The sequence below is a fragment of the Panthera leo genome, chromosome C1 (assembly GCF_018350215.1).
Source record: "Panthera leo isolate Ple1 chromosome C1, P.leo_Ple1_pat1.1, whole genome shotgun sequence".
In the NCBI taxonomy this organism is placed as follows: Eukaryota; Metazoa; Chordata; class Mammalia; order Carnivora; family Felidae; genus Panthera; species Panthera leo.
The window spans coordinates 99,287,831-99,306,052 of record NC_056686.1 but is presented as its reverse complement, the minus strand read 5'-3'; the positions used below and the strand labels follow the sequence as shown (position 1 = coordinate 99,306,052).

At 48.0% G+C, this 18,222-nt stretch overlaps 1 pseudogene; it reads right to left on the bottom strand.

Annotated features, from left to right (window-relative positions):
- Positions 1-10,341: 10,341 nt before the first annotated feature.
- Positions 10,342-10,495, bottom strand: LOC122229098 (annotated as a pseudogene).
- Positions 10,496-18,222: the final 7,727 nt, after the last annotated feature.

The following is an 18,222-nucleotide window of genomic DNA, read 5'->3' as shown; positions in this document are numbered from 1 at the left end:
GCATCATCTCACCCCTGCATGGCTGCTCTAGCCTACCTCCGCCTACTGGTGTCCCCCCGTCCTCTGCAGTCTGTGCTGCACACTGCGGCCACAGTGCCCCCTCGAAATAGAAGCCATTTCATGCCACTGCCTCGCTCTAAACCCTCCAAGGGCTTCCACATCATAGACGGTAAAATCCAGGGTCCTTCATGTGACCGCAGGGCCCGACATCATCTGCCCGCCACCCACCCCGTTACCTCTCCGACCTGCTCGCTTCGCCTGGCTCCCTCTGCCCCAGTCACCCCCGCCTCCTGGCTGAGCCTCGAACTGCCAGGCTCTGCCCCCACTCACTGGCTGGCCTCCCAGGATGCCCGTCCACAGTGTGGCCTTGCTGCTGGGAGGCGGCAACCCCGTCCGATCCCGGGCATTCGGGGTAGTCTGACTCGTTCTCACCTCTGCGGCATAACAGGAAGTGGGGTCTGTCGCCACCGGGGGGTGCAGGTCTTAAGAACTGTTTGTGCCTCCTCTACTCCCCATCTGCCCACTCAGCTGGGAGGTCTTTGAGGCCCTTGGAAATGGGAAAGCCACAAGAAGGAAGGCATGTGAGTCTCTGGACCCAAAGAAAGCATGCTGTCCATCAACCAGCAATGCAACACCGGAAGGAACACGAGCAGGAAATAAACATCTGTTGTGCCGTATTGTTAACGTGAAGTTCTGGGATTCGGTCGCCGCGACGGTGAGTGTCATCCTGACCAACAGAGGACCTTTGCATTTGCTGTTCCCTCTGCCTGGAATGCTCTTCCCCAAACATCTGTACGGTTTTCTACGTCCTTCAGCTCTCCGTTCAAATGCCTGAGCAAATCACCTGTGCCCCAGCTCCATTTGCCCCTGTATGGTTTTATTTTTCTTCGTGACACGCGGCGTCACCTGACATCGTCTTTATTTACTAGCTTATTATTCAGCGCCTGACCTGTTTGCTATCTTTCTTACTCCGCTAGAATGTAAGTTCCCAAGCACTCAGCACAGTGTCTGCAAAGTGTAAGCGTTTGCTGAATGAATGAATGAATGAATGAACAGACTAACAATCCCAAGGGTCTTCCTGATGATGTACACAAGGACTAATAGGAAGAGTGATAAGGTGGGGCGGGGAAAAGAAAGGATGTGGCATGACTCTTTTTGCAATTTTTAATACTAAGCAAAGTATCATTTGATGGCAAGGCAACATGGACGCCAGGCAGGGGGAGCCGTTGCTTTCATGGGGGTGGGGGCCACAGGCAGCAGCACTCGGTGAGAACCGCTCTCTCTGTCGCCCCTGAGCCCAGGCTGCTCAGAATCTCAGGGGCTGGGCGTCAGAATTAGCCTGAGGGGCCCGGGGAAGCTTGCCAAAGGAGACAACACCCAGGAGGAGCTTGCCGTGAGAAGAAGCCAGGAGAGGTGTTCCTGGCACAGGGGTGACCCCGAGACGTGCCACAGCCTGGTGGGTTTGCGGAACCCTGAGCGGTTCGGTATGGTGTGAACTGAGGGGCAGGTGGGGAGTGGGGGAGGGTGTGGGGCCAGATCATGAACAGACTTGCTTGTTGTGCTAAGCAGCTTGAACTGCATCCTGAAAGCGATGGGAACCAGGCAAGAGAGGGATAAGCAGGGGAATGGCATAATCAGGGGGGCGTTTTATGAGGCTCGTTCTGGCAGGGGTTGGCATGGGTGTGAGATGAGGGACCAGGTGAGGCACATACATGGACACGTCCTGGGGGTGGTCCAGGACCCCGGCCCCTCACTGCTGGAAGACCACACAAACCGTGGGGCCCAGCTCTCGCTGTGCCAGCTAAGGAGGTGAGTGCCATCTGGGTCTAGTTCCATAGAACCGTGGGCTCCAGGAGATAACAGTGGCTTCAAAAAGTGCATGTCTGAAACCTTACTGAGCTCTGCATTCACCCTCTCTCACTGTCCAGCAGGGACAGTCCTCAGCGGGGACGGGGGACCCTGATGGATCATTGCCCCAAACCAGTGCCTGTGAATACGCCAGGGGCCTGGGGTCACCGCCAAAGGGAGGATGTTTGGGAGGCCCAGGCATCAGGTCTGTCGTGTCATAACTTATGCTTTTAGGGTCCTGGCACCTGAGGGGTACCCGGAGAGGGGACATCAAGGGTGTATAGACTATGCTGCTGCATTTCAGAGGAGCGGGGTTGGCATTCGCCAGTTAAGGGAGGCCCAGGGAAGGCGGGATGTCAGCGATGGGCAGCTAGAGTCACCCAAATGTCAACAGTGGGTCTTTCATGACTCTTGGTTTGCTCCCAGACACTTGGTAGCCTCCATGTGGCAGTGTCCCCACAGCAGCAGAACCCGTGACACCTTCATTCCATTGTGTCCCAGGCTCTCCCCCACCCGTGGAGCACTTGCCAAGGACTTAGGGGATGGAAGGAGTGTGGATTGGGGTCTCGCAGGTGTGCAGATACTATTTGGGGCTGAGGTGGGAGCACTCTAGGGGTCTGGCTTCCATAAATGGGCCTTGAAAGCTGGGAGAGGGTGGAGACAACCCCTGTTTCTCCTATGGTTTGTGCCGTGAGGAAGCGACTGCCTTCCAGGAGCTTAGAGATGTTCTGAGGCTGAAGGAGAAGGGTGGGCAATGTCCGAAGCATGGTTAAGCACATGGAGGAGGTGATGCATGCCCAGAGCACCCTGGGGACAGGCTCTCCCAGGCTCTCTGTGGCTCGTGTTAGGCAGGGGTGGCATGGGGGGTTGAGTCGGAAGCTTAGAAGGGCTGGCAAGCTATGCAGAAGAATAAAGTGGGCAGGTGGTGACCAGTCTCCCCCCGAAGGGGGAGCCATCCTTCATTTCCAGCCATTTGTTGCCAGAGGGCTCTGGGCGGGGGCAGGGTCATGGGTCTTCTGACTCTTTAAGACGAAAGGAAGATCCAGATTCCTATGGGATATCTTCCCTATCAGTCAGTTTTGCTAGGTTAGAGCTGTAGAACAAACAGCCCCCAAAACTGGCTTATACCAGTAGAGGTTTATTTCTGTTCCTTCTGCATGCTGGCCGGGATGGCTCTGCTCTGAATGGCTGGCCCCCTCCTGGATGTGCCTCTTGTGGCAGAGGGAAAAGAGGGCCCGCGGACCCACGGGCCCCTCTTCAAGCTATGGCTCCCAGCAGGTGGCATGGGTCGCTCGTGCCTGCACTCCATCAGCCAGAGCAGGTGCCCTGAGCGAGGGGAGGGGAAGGGGGAGGCTGGATCCCTGCCCCTCTGTCTTTCACGGGGAGACTCGTGGGGAGACGCTGCTGCCCACGTGGCCACTGGCGGGCGAGGGGCGGGGCATAGGGGACAGCAGGGGCAAGGATACCATCTGCAACCCTCTTTTTAAACGTTAGCAACTGAATCAAAAGCACCATCAATGCTGGGCAGAGCCACACAAGACACAGGGCACTGTGGGCTGCCAATTTACAACCTCTGATTCATAGGGTCGGAGATGGAATGAACAATCTCGTGCTCTCTTCGCGAAACACAGAGCCCCTGTCTCAGAATCCCCTGAGGTTAATAGTCCTCTCAAAAAGTGAGAAATGGTTACCGGGCCTTAACATTATGGGCAAATCGATACCGGCTCCTAGCAATCACCACTTCCTTTTACAAGGGCTCATGTATCTCCTTCTAGTAGTTTATTCATGAATATTACCCAGAATCTAGGTGGCCGGTCATTGTGTGATTTCCAGAGCTCCCCCTCTTCTGTTGTTTGCATACAGGACATTTGCCTGGGTCTAGGCTTAGGACGTCAGTTTCGTCCCCACAGTTGAAGATTGTTGTTGGCAGAACTCAGCAATGACATTTGCAAGGTCTCTCAGCACCCAAGGGTTAAAGTTTCAGGCCAAGAAACTTAACACCATTTCCAATGGTAAGAAGCTCTTTTAAATTCCCTTAGTTAATTCTTTCATGATGGGTGTATCCTGGAGGAAGCTGGCACCTGCCATTTTCTTAGAAAGCCCCATGGGTGGGTAGAATCTAAGGAAATTCCCATTCAAACTCGTATCCATCTTTGTCCAGCAAGGAGACAGCGAGTTGAATCCATCGGGACGGTCAATCCTTGGGTCACACTTTGGGAGTCATTTTGTTACCTACGTGCACACACGCGAAGCAAATGCCTCGTGTGTGCCCTTCGCAGCAATGAAACTCGTGATTAATCTGGATGGCCACTGTAGGTTTGGTTATAAATGTTTTGTTTTGGCAGTGTATGTTTTTGTCCGTGATGAAGGCTGAGCTGAGTCCCCGTGATCTTGCTTTCAGAGGAGGGGAGAAACAGTTCTTAACTCTGTACGGATGCTGAGGATTACCGGGTTTGCTTGCTCTTGCTGAGTGTAGAGTATTTTCTGCCTGAGCAGTTGTTTGCGGGAGCTGAGGGCCCAGAGGACTGTCAGGGACACCCAGGCAGAGTGCTCACCTCCCCTGGAAGAGAGAATAAGGAAAACTAAGGATGCTCGGAGCAGCGTAATTGGAGCAAACAGTTCCTGTCCTTCATGTAGCATGACTGAAGACTGGTGACCCCAAAGCCCCTTGGACTATTGTGCTCTGGACTGTTCTACAGGTCACTGCAGGACAAGATCGCAGACCTGGGGGGTGAGGGCTGGTTTCCTGGGGGAATGAATGTCCATCACCAATCACCACAGAGCAGGTGCCAGGACAGGAAATGCACACAGGGAGGCAGGCCTGGGAGCCCCTCGCCCTCTCCCCGCCTTGGGTGGGGCTGGGGCTGGGGTCCAGGCAGAGCTGGCCTGACACCAGGAGGCTTGCGAATAGGCAGCTGTGCTGACTCATGCCACACATTGGCACGGCGGAGCCGTCGGGAGACAGCGCAGCTTGTCCGTGGAACAAAGGTTCCGGCCAAGGGGTGACACCAGGTCACGCGTCCAAGGACAGCGCTATGTCCACTCTGGTGTGGGCTGTCTTCGGGCAGAAAGCAGGCCTTCTCTTTCTTTTCCCTTCTTTGGTCCTTTCACCCCTTTTTATTTGTTCTTCTCGATACGTAAGGATATGTGATCGTTTTGAAAGGATTATCCAAATCAGACCAGCAGCATTGCACCATGCCAGCTGCATAAAAACATTACACATAACAAGGATAAAAACCATGTCAGTGTTCTGGGGGCCTCAAAATAGGTCTGTTTCTTTGCCCGTCTGGAGAAGGTTTGTCACATAGAATTCACTACACACTCACAAGGGGGAAATTCTCCGTTTTTAAAGAAGTGTCACCCTAACCGTTCCACGTTCCGGGTTAGCTGTCACTCAGCACTTTCTAAAAAGGTAACAGGCAGCTTCGGGATGCTTTTATTTTTTTTTAACTTTATTTTTTTTTTAGCACTGTTAACACATATCTCACTTTATTTATCTATTTATTTTTATTTTATTTTAAATCCAGGATAGTTAACACGCAGTGTTCTATTCGTTTCAGGTGTACAATTTAGTGATTCAGCACTTCTGTACATTCCTCAGCGCTCATCATGATAAGTGTGCCCTTTAATCCCCATCACCTAGTTCACCCACCTCCTCCTCCCGCCCCCCCCGTAACCATCAGTTTGTTCTCCATAGTTAAGAGTCTGCTTGGGGCACCTGGGTGGCTCAGTCGGTTAAGCCTCTGACTTTGGCTTGGGTCCTGATCACATGGTTTGAGAGTTCAAGTCCTGAATTGGATGAGCACGAGCCCTAGCTTTGGGTGAGCATGAGCCCCGAATCGGGCGAGCCCCACTTCTCTCTCTCTCTCTCTCTGCCCCTTGTGGGATTCTCTCTCCCCCACCGTACTCTGCCCCTCGTTCATTTGCACCCCCTCTCTCTCTCTCAAAAAAAGAAAGAGACTGCTTTATGGTTTGTCTTTTTTTTCCCCTTTGTTCCTTTGTTTTGTTTGTTAAATTCCACATATGAGTGAAATCATATGGTATTTGTCTTTCTCTGACTGCCTTATTTTGCTTAGCATTATACTCTAGTTCCATCCATGTTGTTGCAGATGGCAAGCTTCCATTTGTTTTGATGGCTGAGTGATATTCCACTGTGTGTGTGTGTGCATGCGTGTGTGTGCGTGTGTGTGTGTATACCACATCTTTATCCATTTATCAGTCGATGGATACTTGGACTGCTTCCATAATGTGGCTATTGTAGATGCTGCTGCTATAAACATAAGGATGCATATGTCTTTTTGAATTGATGTTTTTGTATTCTTTGGGTAAATACGCAGTAGTGGAATGAAATTACTGGATTATATGGTATTTCTCTTTTTAATTTTCTGAGGAACCTTCATCCTGTCTCCCGCAGTGGCTGCACCAGTTTGCATTCCCACCAACAGTGCATGAGGGTTCCTTTTCACCCTTGCCAATGCTTGCTGTTTCTCGCGTTTTTGATTTTAGCCATTCTGACAGGTGTAAGGTGATAGCTCATTGTGGTTTTGCTTCGCATTTTCCTTGATGATGAGTAATGTTGAGCATCTTTGCATGCGTCTGTTGGCCACTTGTATTTTTTCTTTGGAGAAATGTCTGTTCATGTCTTCTGCCCATTTTTAATAGGATTATTTGGGGTTTTGTGGTGTTGAGTTGTATAAGCTCTTTATGTATTTTGGAGACTAACCCTTTCTCACATATGTCATTTGCAAATACCTTCTCCCATTCCATAGGTTGTCTTTTAGTTTTGTTGATTGTTTCCTTTGCTGTGCAGAAGCTTTTCGTTTTGAAGAAGGCCCAATAGTTTATTTTTGCTTTTGTTTCCTTTGCCTCAGGAGACATATCTAGAAAAACATTGCTCTGGCCAATGTCAGAGAAATTACTGCCATAATTTGGCTCTCTTCTAGGATTTTTATGGTTTCAGGCCTCACATTTAGATCCTTAATCCATTCTGAGTTTATTTCTGTGTATGGTATAAGACAGTGGTCCAGTTTCATTCTTTTGCATGTGGCTGTCCAGTTTTCCCCACACCATTCATTGAAAAGAATTTTCCCATTACCTTTTCTTGCCTCCTTTGTTGAAGATTAATTGACCCTATAACTAACTATGGGTTTATTTCTGGGCTCTCTCTTCTGTTCTCCTGATCCATGCATCTATTTTTGTTTGTTTTTTAAATGTTTATTTAACTTTTAAGAGAGAGCATGAACAGGGCGGTGGCGGGGGAGGGGGGCGGTGGGCGGTGCAGAGAGAGAAGAAGACAAAGGGTCTGAAGCAGGCTCTGTGCTGACAGCAGCAAGTGCGACGCGGGGCTTGAATCCAGGAACCATGAGATCACGACCTGGGCTGAAGTCAGACTCTGAACCAACTGAGCCAGCCAAGCACCCATCTATGTGTCCATTTTTGTGCCAGTACCATACTGTTTTGATTACCGCAGCTTTGTAATATAACTTGAAGTCTGGGATTTTGATGCCTCCAGTTTTGGGGTTTTGGTTTTGGTTTTTTGCAAGACCGCTTTGGCTCTCTGGAGTCCTTTGTGGGTCCATACAGGTTTTAGGATTGTTTCTAGTTCTGTGAAAAAAATGCTGTTGATATTTTGACAGGGATTACATTAAATCTGTAGATTGCTTTGGGTAGTATGGACATTTTAACACTATGTTTTTGCCCAATCCATGAGCATGGAATATCTTCCCATTTGTTTGTGTCATCTTCATTTTCTTTCATTAATGTTTTATAGTTTTCAGAGTACAGGTCTTTCACCTCTTTGGTTCAGTTGATGTCTAGATATTTTATTATTTTTGGTGCAACTGTAAATGGGACTGTTTTCTTAATTTCTCTTTCTGCTGCTTCATTACTAGTGTGTAGAAATGCAGTGGATTTCTATATATTCATTTGTATCTTGTGACCTTACTGAATTCATTTATCCGTTCTAGTAGTTTCTTGGTGGTGTCTTTAGGGTTTTCTATGTACAGTATCATGTACTCTGCAAATAGTGAAAATTTTACTTCTTCCTGACCAATTTGTATGTTTTTTATTTCTTTTTGTCGCCTGATTGCTGTGGTTAGGACTTCCAGCACCATGTTGAATAAAAGTGGTGAGAGTAGACGTCCCTGTCTTGTTACTGACCTTAGTGGGGAAAGCTCTCAGTTTTTCACCATTGAGCATGATGTTAGCTATGGGTTTTTCATATATGGCTTTATTATGTTGAGGTGTGTTCCCTTTATTTTTTTATTTTTTTTATTTTCTTTTAACATTTATTTATTTTTGAGACAGAGAGAGACAGAGCATGAACGGGGGAGGGTCAGAGAGAGAGGGAGACACCGAATCCGAAACAGGCTCGAGGCTCTGAGCTTTCAGCACAGAGCCCGACGCAGGGCTCAAACTCACAGACCGCGGGATCATGACCTGAGCCGAAGTCGGATGCTTAACCGACTGAGCCACCCAGGCGCCCCAAGGTGTGTTCCCTTTAAACCTACTTTGTTGAGGGTTTTTGTCATGAATGGATGTTGTACACTGTCAAATGCTTTTTCTCCATCTATTGAAATGATCATGTGGTTTTTGTACTTTCTCTTGTTGATGTGATGTTGATTGATTTGCAGATATTGAACCACCCTTGCATCCCAGGAATAAATCCCACTTGATTGTGGTGAATGATTTTTTTTAATGTATTGTTGGATTTGTTTTGCTAATATTTGGTTGAAGATTTTTGTACCTATATTCGTCAGAGATGTTGGCCAGTAGTTCTCTTTTTTTGTAGTGTCTTTATCTGGTTTTAGTATCAGGGTAATGCTGGCCTCATAGAATGAATTTGGAAGCTTTTGTTCCTCCTCTATTTTTTAGAATAGTTTGAGAAGAACAGATATTAACTCTTTAAATATTTGGTAGAATTCGCCTGTGTAGCTGTCTGGTCCTGGTCTTTTATTTGTTGGGAGTTTTTTGATTACTGATTCAATTTCAATACTGATGGTTGGTCTGTTCACATTTTCTATTTCTTCCTGATTCAGCTTTGGGAGGTTATGTTTCTAGGAACTTATCCATTTCTTCCAGGTTGTCCAATTTGTTGGCATATATTTTTCATAATATTCTCTTGTAATCTTTGTATTTCTGTGTTGTCAGTTGTTATTTCTACTCTTTCATTTCTGATTTTGTTTGAGTCCTCTCTCTCTCTCTCTCTCTCTCTGTCTCTCTGATGAGTGTGGCTAAAGGTTTATCAATTTTGTTGATCTTTCCCAAGAACCAGCTTCTGGTTTCATTGATCTGTTCTATTGTGTTTTGGCTTCTATTTCGTCTATTTCTGCTCTAATCTTTATTTTTTCTTTCTTCTACTGGTTTTGGGTTTTGTTTGTTCTTTTTTTCTAGCTCCCTTAGGTATAAGGTTAGACTGTTTGAGATGTTTCTTGCTTCTTCAGGTAAGCCTGTATTGCTATAAACTTCCCTCTTTGAACAGCTTTTGCTACATCCCAAAGATTCTGGACTGTTGCGTGTTCATTTTTATTTGTCTCTATGTACTTTTTGATTTCCTATTTGACTCCCTGGTTGACCCATTCCTTGTTTAGTAACATGTTATTTAACCTCCATGTATTTGTGCTCTTTCCAGATTTTTCTTGTGGTTGATTTCTAGTTTCGTAGCATTGTGTTCCGAAAAGATGCATGCTTTGACTTGAATCTTTTTGAATTTGTTGAGGCTTGCTTTGTGGCCTAATATGTGATCCATTCTGGAGAATGTTCCATGCACACTTGGAAAGAATGAGTATTCTGTTTTAGGATGTAATGTTCTGAATATATCTGTTAGACCCATCTGGTCCAGTGTGTCATTCAAAGGCACTGTTGCCTTATTGATTTTCTGTTTGGATGATCTATCCATTGATGTAAGTGAGGTTTTAAAGTCCCTACTATTATTGTATTACTATTGATTACTTCCTTTGTGTTTGTTATTAACTGCTTTATGTATTTGGGTGCTCTCATATTGGGTGCATAAACATTTAAAATTGTTATATCTTCTTGGCATTGTTCCCTTTATGATTATATAGTGTTCTTCTTTGTCCCTTGTTACAATCTTTGTCTGAAAGTCTATTTTGTCCAATGTAAGTATTGCTACCCTGGCTTTCTTTCCACATCCATTTGCATGATAAATGCTTCTCCATTCCTTCACTTTCAATCTGCAGGTGTCATTAGGTCTGAAATGAGTTTCTTGGAGGCAGGAAATGGATAGATCTTGCTTTCTTATCCATTTCATCATCCTCTGTCTTTTGATTGGAACATTTAGTCCATTTACATTCAGAGTATTTATTGAGAGGTATGTACTTGTTACTCGTTTTATGGTTGTTTTTGTAGTTCTTCTCTGTTCCTTTCTTCTCTTAAGGCAAGCCTTATTCTTTACACAGAGTTGACACCTACTAAACAAGCCCTCTGCCCAGGCTGTGCCCACCAAGTGGGGTTTTCTTCCTTTTTTTTGTTTTTTAGGGGAAAGCACGAACGCAGTCCCCCGCTACCACAGATTACGCAGTCGAGTTTCCCACATTTGGGGAAATCGCAGGGGTCAGCACATCCGGTGTGCAATGGATAAGCCTCGCCCTGGGAAAACCACCTTCCTGATCATGGTACATTCCCTGCCCACCTGGCGGACGGGCAAAGGGAAACTTCTTTTTCTATTTTGTCAGACCAATGAGCCCTTTCCTTTCCGCAAAGGCGTTTTCTACATGCAAAGCCATGGGCCTGCTCAAGGGCGTACTTTTTTGTAATTTGTACACAGGCATTCCTAAATCTGGGCCTGAGAACCCCCAAGTTAGCAACATCTTTTAACAGTTGTTATTATTCTCTGTCTCGTTCTTCTTTAGTTTTGGAATGTTTAGGAAAGACTTGTTACGAGTATGATTTCCTGAGCTCCTGCTATCTGTTAGACCCTATTCTAGACCCTGACGGCATATAGCAGGGGTGGGGTAGGGACAGACCAATACCCTACCCCTGTGCAGCTTGTGTTCTAGAAGGAGGTCAGTTGGTCTCTGCCACACTCTGGGGGGGTTGAGGGAGTGCCTTCAGCACCCCTCACGCTGGGGCGTGTGTACTCGTAGCAACAGCAGAGCTGACTGGCTGTGGCCTGCAGAGTGCTAGGTTCTTGAGAATCATTACCGACAGGGGGGGTTTCGAATGGTGGACAAACCTTTGGAGCCTAGCACCCTGGGCTTGGAAGTATCTAAGGAGCACTCTGAGGGGGCCAAATCCTGCTGGGGCCGTTAGGTATTCAGTGGGTACGTGAAGTCGGCTTGTGGCCGTTATATGTGACTTCATTCCTTCTCATCAGCATTAATCCTGCCTTTTCCAGTCTGATGATCCACCTCGACTGCGAATTTGGAAGTAAAGTACAATCTGAGCTCCGTTTTCTTGCGATCGTAGGTTAGCACCATACAATGAGTCCCAATTAGCCCCCGTTAGCCTCCCTTTCCTCTGGAGCTGTGTGCTCCCTGTGAGTCTCTGCTCATGGAGATCTACTCTCCAGATATTTCTAACCCTTATCTGGACATGTCTAAAACCTGTTATCCCGGTGGGCTCAAGGCCCTCATCTGGTCGGGCCCTCGATGGCCTCAGTTTTTTCAAAGGCTGGTTCCTCTCGGGGTCTCTGTCACTACACATCTGCAGAGCGGGACGCCCAGAGTGAGTTCAGGGGAGCACTTCTTGTTTCTTTCTTTAAATTACGGAAGATGGAAGTGTCAGCGGCATGAGGAGAATTTATCAGACCCCCTGTGTCTGGTAGGATGAGATTCCTCGCGATCTCCCCTGGATCTTGCTCCTGTGCCAGCCAGTGCGGTCACATGTGCCCTCGGAAGACATGTGCCCTCCGAGCCCGAGGGCAGAGCCACGTTCTCGTGGACAAGCAGCAGAAAAGCGACGCTTTGGCAGCAGACGGCCATCTGCTGGGACTCCACGTGCTCCTGGGTTCCTCCCTCCGCCGGTGTCCCACCCTTATGCTCTCTTTCCAGATCTCACTTGCGCATGTCACGTGGCTTCTGGCCTAAGGGTGACCTTGAGCCCGTGTTTGTCTGCTCCTGTGTTGATCTGTCTGGCACCTAGTGTGGTTCCTGCCCCAGAGGGCCTGTGCCTGGCTGCTTCTTGGGGCGGCTCGCTGTCCTTTCAAACCCCGACCCTTGTCCCCAGTGAGCGAGCCCAGCACGCAGCCTGTGACACTGCTCAGGAACCCGGCCATCCGTTCCCTACCTCTGGTTCTATGCCCTGGAGTCCAGGTCACGGTCTCATTTCCCTTTCTCTTTTCGTCATCTCCGTGACCGTCTCTACCCTCATTTTGTGCACTTCCACGCACGTGTTCTCGTCTTCACACGTGGTCGCCCTCTCCTCCCCTTCTGTTGCTGCCGTCCCTTTCCATCCTCCAAGGCTCATGGCACCTCCAAGTCGCATTTGTCTCCCTGAGCTAAAATTCCAAGGTCATTGTTTTCAGATCCAATCCTGTACCCTGGAGTGTATGTGGACTTCCAAGACTGCAAATTTTACTCCCCCTGGTTATTTTGTTCCTGGGAATTATGGCATTTCCTCCAGGTTTCCTGTTGCTTCCATTTCTTTGATTTCATCGAGCTCTATAATTATGCTGCCTGACTTAGTGCTTTGTTTAAAACAGTTTTGGTCTAGGGGCGCCTGGGTGGCTCAGTCAGTTAAGCGTCTGATTTCGGCTCAGGTCACCATCGTATGGTTCCGGGGTTCGAGCCCCGCATTGGGCTCTGTGCTGACAGCGCAGAGCCTTGGATTCTGTGTCTCCTGCTCTCTCTGCCCCTCCCCTGCTCGCGCTCTGTCTCTGTCTCTCAAAAAAATGAATAAACGTTAAAACAAATTTTTTGTACACAGTTTTGGTCTAAAAGATGACAGAAATTTAACTTTGATCAGCTCAAGCAATAGAGAGACTCTGTGGACTCATAACCCAAACCAGAGGGGGAAGAAATAGGATTGGGCACCACTGGCCAGTAGGACTGGAGGCTCTCGGGGCACTTCTTGTCCCTCTTTCCTGCTTGCGGCAAGGCAGCTTTGTCTCCTCAGGTGGCTTTCCTCTCAAGGCTGGAAGCCTGGATGCCAGTCACTCTAGGCACACGTGTGCCCAGCTCTGCCATCAGACAGGACAGGGCTTGCTTCTTGGTTCAAAATCCCTTGAGGCACCAGGTAGTCTTTTGGGTGAATACGTCATTGCTGAGACCCATCACTGGCCAAGGTTAAACGCAAGGTCAGATGACCATCTGTCCACCCACATCTGACCATCCCACATCTGTCCACCTTGCAGGAATAGGATATAAGAACCCAGAAAGTGCTTCTCTCTCACCTGGGCTCCATTCCTCACCAATTGGGGTACAGCTGCTGAGTCAGAGGGGTCTTGTCCTCCTGAGTCCGATTGGATGGTTAGCAGAATTCTGACTTTAGAATATTATTGTTTCCTTCATATAAGCTTTTCATGAAATGTCCTGTGGGAACACCTAAAAGGCCACAGAACCGGGTCTTTTTTTTTTTATGTTTATTTATTTTTGAGAGAGAGAGAGAGAGAAAGAGTGCAAGTGGGGTAGGGGCAGAGAGAGAGGGAGACACAGAGTCCGAAACAAGCTCCAGGTTCTGAGCTGTCAGCACACAGCCCCACCTGGGACTCGAACCCACAAACTGTGAGATCATGACCCCAGGATGATATAATACAAATAAAAGCTGATATGTAAAATAGCTGTAATATATAGATATATGTGATCTATATATTATACCTGCAACTATTATGTAATAGTTTCTTGTTTTTAGTGTTTGTTTATTTTATTTATTTATTTATTTATTTATTATTTTTTTTTAACGTTTATTTATTTTTGAGACAGAGAGAGACAGAGCATGAACGGGGGAGGGGCAGAGAGAGAGGGAGACACAGAATCGGAAGCAGGCTCCAGGCTCTGAGCCATCAGCCCAGAGCCCGACGCGGGGCTCAAACTCACAGACCGCGAGATCGTGACCTGAGTTGAAGTCGGACGCTTAACCGACTGAGCCACCCAGGCGCCCCGTGTTTATTTTTGAGAGAGAGAGTTTGAGCAGGGACTGGAAGAGGACCGTCAAGTGAGAATTCTCACATTGAGTTTATTACCTCTGCACCAAACTCTAACCATGGAGGGCTACCAACACTTTACTGATTGGGAACAGTGACGTTGGTGGGCTTGCGACAAAGTTCCTGCTTATGTTCATCAGCAAAATCATCCTAAGTTACGGCACTCTATGATTCGTAATGTATTGTTTGCGATATATTCCCTGCAACTGTTTCACAAAGCTGTGGTTGAGAACTACACCTACCTGTAAGGATGAAGATAATTACACATTAAATTTGTATAATACGAAAATGTGTAAATTAGGTCTAGTATTATCAGACCCATTTAAAAAATTTATAAATGAGGAGGCTGACTGGCAAATGCTTCTATTAGAGCCTGCTGTAGGCTATGAGGGCATGATTAAGAAAAGCAGACCAATGAGACAGTGGGATTAACAAGTGCAAATTAATGACAGATTGGATATAGGTAAGGAGGACGAGAAAGTATTTAAAAAACGACTCTGAGGTTTATCATGAGTCTGGGCTTCTTAAAGTGGTTGCTTTTGACCTGCTGGGAAAACTGTAGATAAATATTCATTTTAGCATGGAGAGCAGAAAGGTTATGAGTTCAGTTTGCAACTGGTTAAAGTAATGCATTTCAAATTAACGAACTTCCCCGCTCATCTTGTTAGAATGTAAATGGATTTGGCAGTTTGGGGCAAGTCCCAAGTTTCTGCAGTTCCAGGAAGTTCCCAGGGATCCTGGTGTGACTGGTTTGGGGACCACACTTTGACTAGCAAAGTGTTAAAGGTGACTAATGAATTTTCCAGTATAGATTTCTTTTGAAAGATAAAGGGAGGGTCCTGACAGGAAGATTTTTTATGCATTTGGGAGGAAGCTGTCTACTGGTCTCCTCTAGAAGCAGGGGAGCAAAGGACTGGAATCTTGAAGGGATCCTCAATGCAGAGAAGGGGAGGATCCAGGGCGATCAAGGAGAAAGAATAAAAAGGAGAGCCAGGAGAAATTAGTGTCATCAAGGAATCCTGTGGAACACTGAGTTTCAAGGAAGAAGTCAGTGAAATTCCAGATGTAACTAATTTATCACACTATCTTTTCTGGCCCCCTTTCACTGCTTTGTCTGTTCTATTTTTTCAGTGCTCTCGTGGCTGGAATAGGAGAATGGTTATTGGATTGTCTGCCCAAAGCTTTCCCCACCCCTTTTGCTAGGAAGGCCTCCCCTTATTAGTAAGACAGCCATAAAAGCTGCCATGCTTTTACATGACCCCACACCCTCTCCCTACAGCTGATTGGCCCAGGCATGGGCACCTGACCCCATTTGAGCCAATTGTAGTTCTTCCCTGGGATTATTCAAAATAGGACATGATGGAGGCCAAAGGTGTTAGATACAAAATCCGTTAGTGGTTGCCAGCCATGTTAGGAACCAACACAGAAAAAAATCAAAGACATGTGATGGAAGAGAGCCCTGGCGGTGTTCCAGTCTGTTCCAGCTGTTTCCAAACCCAGCTCCCTCCAGCCCTTCCTTTCCCAGGATTTGTTTATTCAGTACTCCTTTCTGTGACCCAGACAATCCCTCTATTGCCCAAGTTAGTTTGAGTCACTTGCCACAGAATCCTGACTAATACCCAGCAAACCTTTTCCCGACACATTTCCTCTTCTACACCCCTTCCCCTGGGCCTCTGCACACTGTTGACTGTAGCCCTCCCCAGATGGTCACACAGGACGACAACAGGCCAGAACCGGCTGCTGGACAAGGCCCATAAACCCCAGTGTTGGTCTTGGTGGATGTTAATGTGTCACTGAACACCATTGTACCAGAACTATGTGTTCATGGCAACAGCTGAACAGAGCCCTCGAAAGCCTAATCTTTAGCATACTGGGGCCTCCCCTGGCAGATTGTTAAGACCCTGGGGGCAGAGCTTAATGTGCATAACTATTTGCAATGCACAATTTCCTTTTCACACATTTAGACCGAATTAAATTCGTTTTGGGATTCTCAAAGTTACTGCCTACCGACTTCTCTCCCCATCCCACCCCCCAACCTTACTTTCCGTTATAGGCTCATTTCCCCAGAACTGAAAGCTACTCCCATCTCTAACTCCCTGGAGGCCTCAGATCCCTGGAGAGGTCCTAGCCCTCCACAGTGTGTTAGGATTAGTTAACTCCTTACTTCACAGAAGTTCCATAGGACTCCTTACCTGCTGGGAAATTAGTGAAAACAAATACAAATACAATCTGCTATTCTGCAAAAAGGCAAATATCTTAAGTACTTCCATTCCCTCCTCTACCTCCAACACACACACACACACACACACACACACACACACACACAGGTCCTGGCTGAGAGTAAAAAGCCCACCTCCAACCACCCCTCTGCAGACAGAAATGCTGGCATTCGTAAGCTGTCACTCCGAGGAAGACAGCAGCTGTGTTATTCCATGATTTATGGAACAGATTTGCATTTCCTTGCCTTTGAAGCTTGCCTATAATCTGCCACATAAATATTTGAAAGAGAGGATGGTGGAAACAGACCTAAGCAGCTTAATCCAACACTGGGCAGGTAGAGGACTTGGGCTGGTGTTCGTTTCAAATGCCCCAGTGCCCCAGGGCCTGTGTGTGTGTGTGTGTGTGTGTGTGTGTGTGTGTGTACAAAATTGAAATTCAATGTTTAAACCCCATCCTACAGTCAAAATCCCACTTGAAGGAAAGCCAGGAGATGCCTGTCAGAAGACAGGTTTCATTTCATGTCTTGTCTCCTGGGCCAAAAGCCCAGCTGGCTTCCTTAAACTCTGTTCCAGGAAGTGGGGAGCAGAGAGGGAAAATGTCTCGGCCAACTAGAAGCCCCACCTGTACAAATGGGGTGATCCGGGCTCTGCCCTGCCCCGCGGCAGCCCTGAGGCCCAGGCCGTGGAGAGGCAGTTCTGCTGAGCTGGAGGAATACGCATCTCCCTGAGACTAATCAGAGCTTTGGCCGTCCCAGCAAACCAGAGACCCAGGGGGAGAGCAAGGAAGCCCCCGATTGTCCGTGTGTCCACAGCATTTTCCCCAAATGTGGCACAGAGCGCGCTTTCTGGAGTTGTTACAGGTTCCTATCGGGGGGCCATCGTCACAGCACTCGTTAGCCTATTAAAAGTTGTCTAGGTTTTGCGGTAAAAACAACAATCTAAGTGTGCCTCACCTAATTGAGCAGAAAATAGGCACTTTTGTGTTTCACGGTACTCCTGTTACTACGCGATAGAATAAGGAGAAAATGGGAAGTGGGGCCGTAATCTGATTCCATACATATGTGCTGGTTCCCCTAGGTGTGCTAGAAGAGACAGCACCACAGGTGGTCCTCATCCTCAAGACCAACCAGGGGGACCGCTCACGGCGACGCTCCTCATACGATGCCGTGCAAGTTTGGGGGGGAGGGGCCCTGGGGACTGATGGAAGAGGTGATCCGATCTAAAAGGACCTTTCATAAAACCCTGAAGGGGGGAGGGCAGGAGACCTAGTGAACAGAGACCTCGACTGAGAATCAGGAGACATGGGGAGCCCTGGCCTGCTGTGGGTTCTGTGGCCCACGTCCGGAGCTCACCGACTTTGTCTCTCTGGACCTCTGTTTTCTCATCTGCAAAATGAGCTAGTTGAGCTCGACCTCTATGCTCCCTTTGAAACTACCATTCTATAGCAGGCTGCAGAAAGAGCCAAGATTTAGATATGTCTGATGGTGGAGGGACCTCTTCTCCCACCCCTTCCCACCTGGATCTCTGAAACCCCAGGGGAGAAACCCCACCGCGCCCACAGCTAGGGTTGCCTGCAGACTCTGGACAGGGAGAGGAGGGAGGTGGGGAGATTGGTGGCAAAATTCAAATGTGGAGCCCCCAGGACCTGGCTTACCCTTCGGTAGAAAGGACTCAGCAGCACATCTCCAAGTCAGAAGGAACCAGGGGTCCCGGCTAGTGTGGTAGCTAGTCGCCAGCAGACGGCTGGGGTGTCTTACCAAACTCCCAGCCCCCCAGATGCCGGGCGCCCCTGCTCTAGGGCCCTGTGGTGTTGTCACACCGGAGGGAGGAACCTATTCTTTTTCTTCTACCCTCAAGCAACCTGCCAGGAGCCAGAGGTCCAGGAAAGCCATGCAGTTTGCAGACATGGGTGAGACGTCCTCGGGGACGTCCAGGAGGCTGTGGGCGTGAAAAACACTGAGCAGGTTGGTGTCCTGGGGTAGCGAGCCAGGGACAGGGAACTGGTATGGATCTGGAGTCATCCGAGCACCTGTGAGCCTATTCTCATTTCACAGG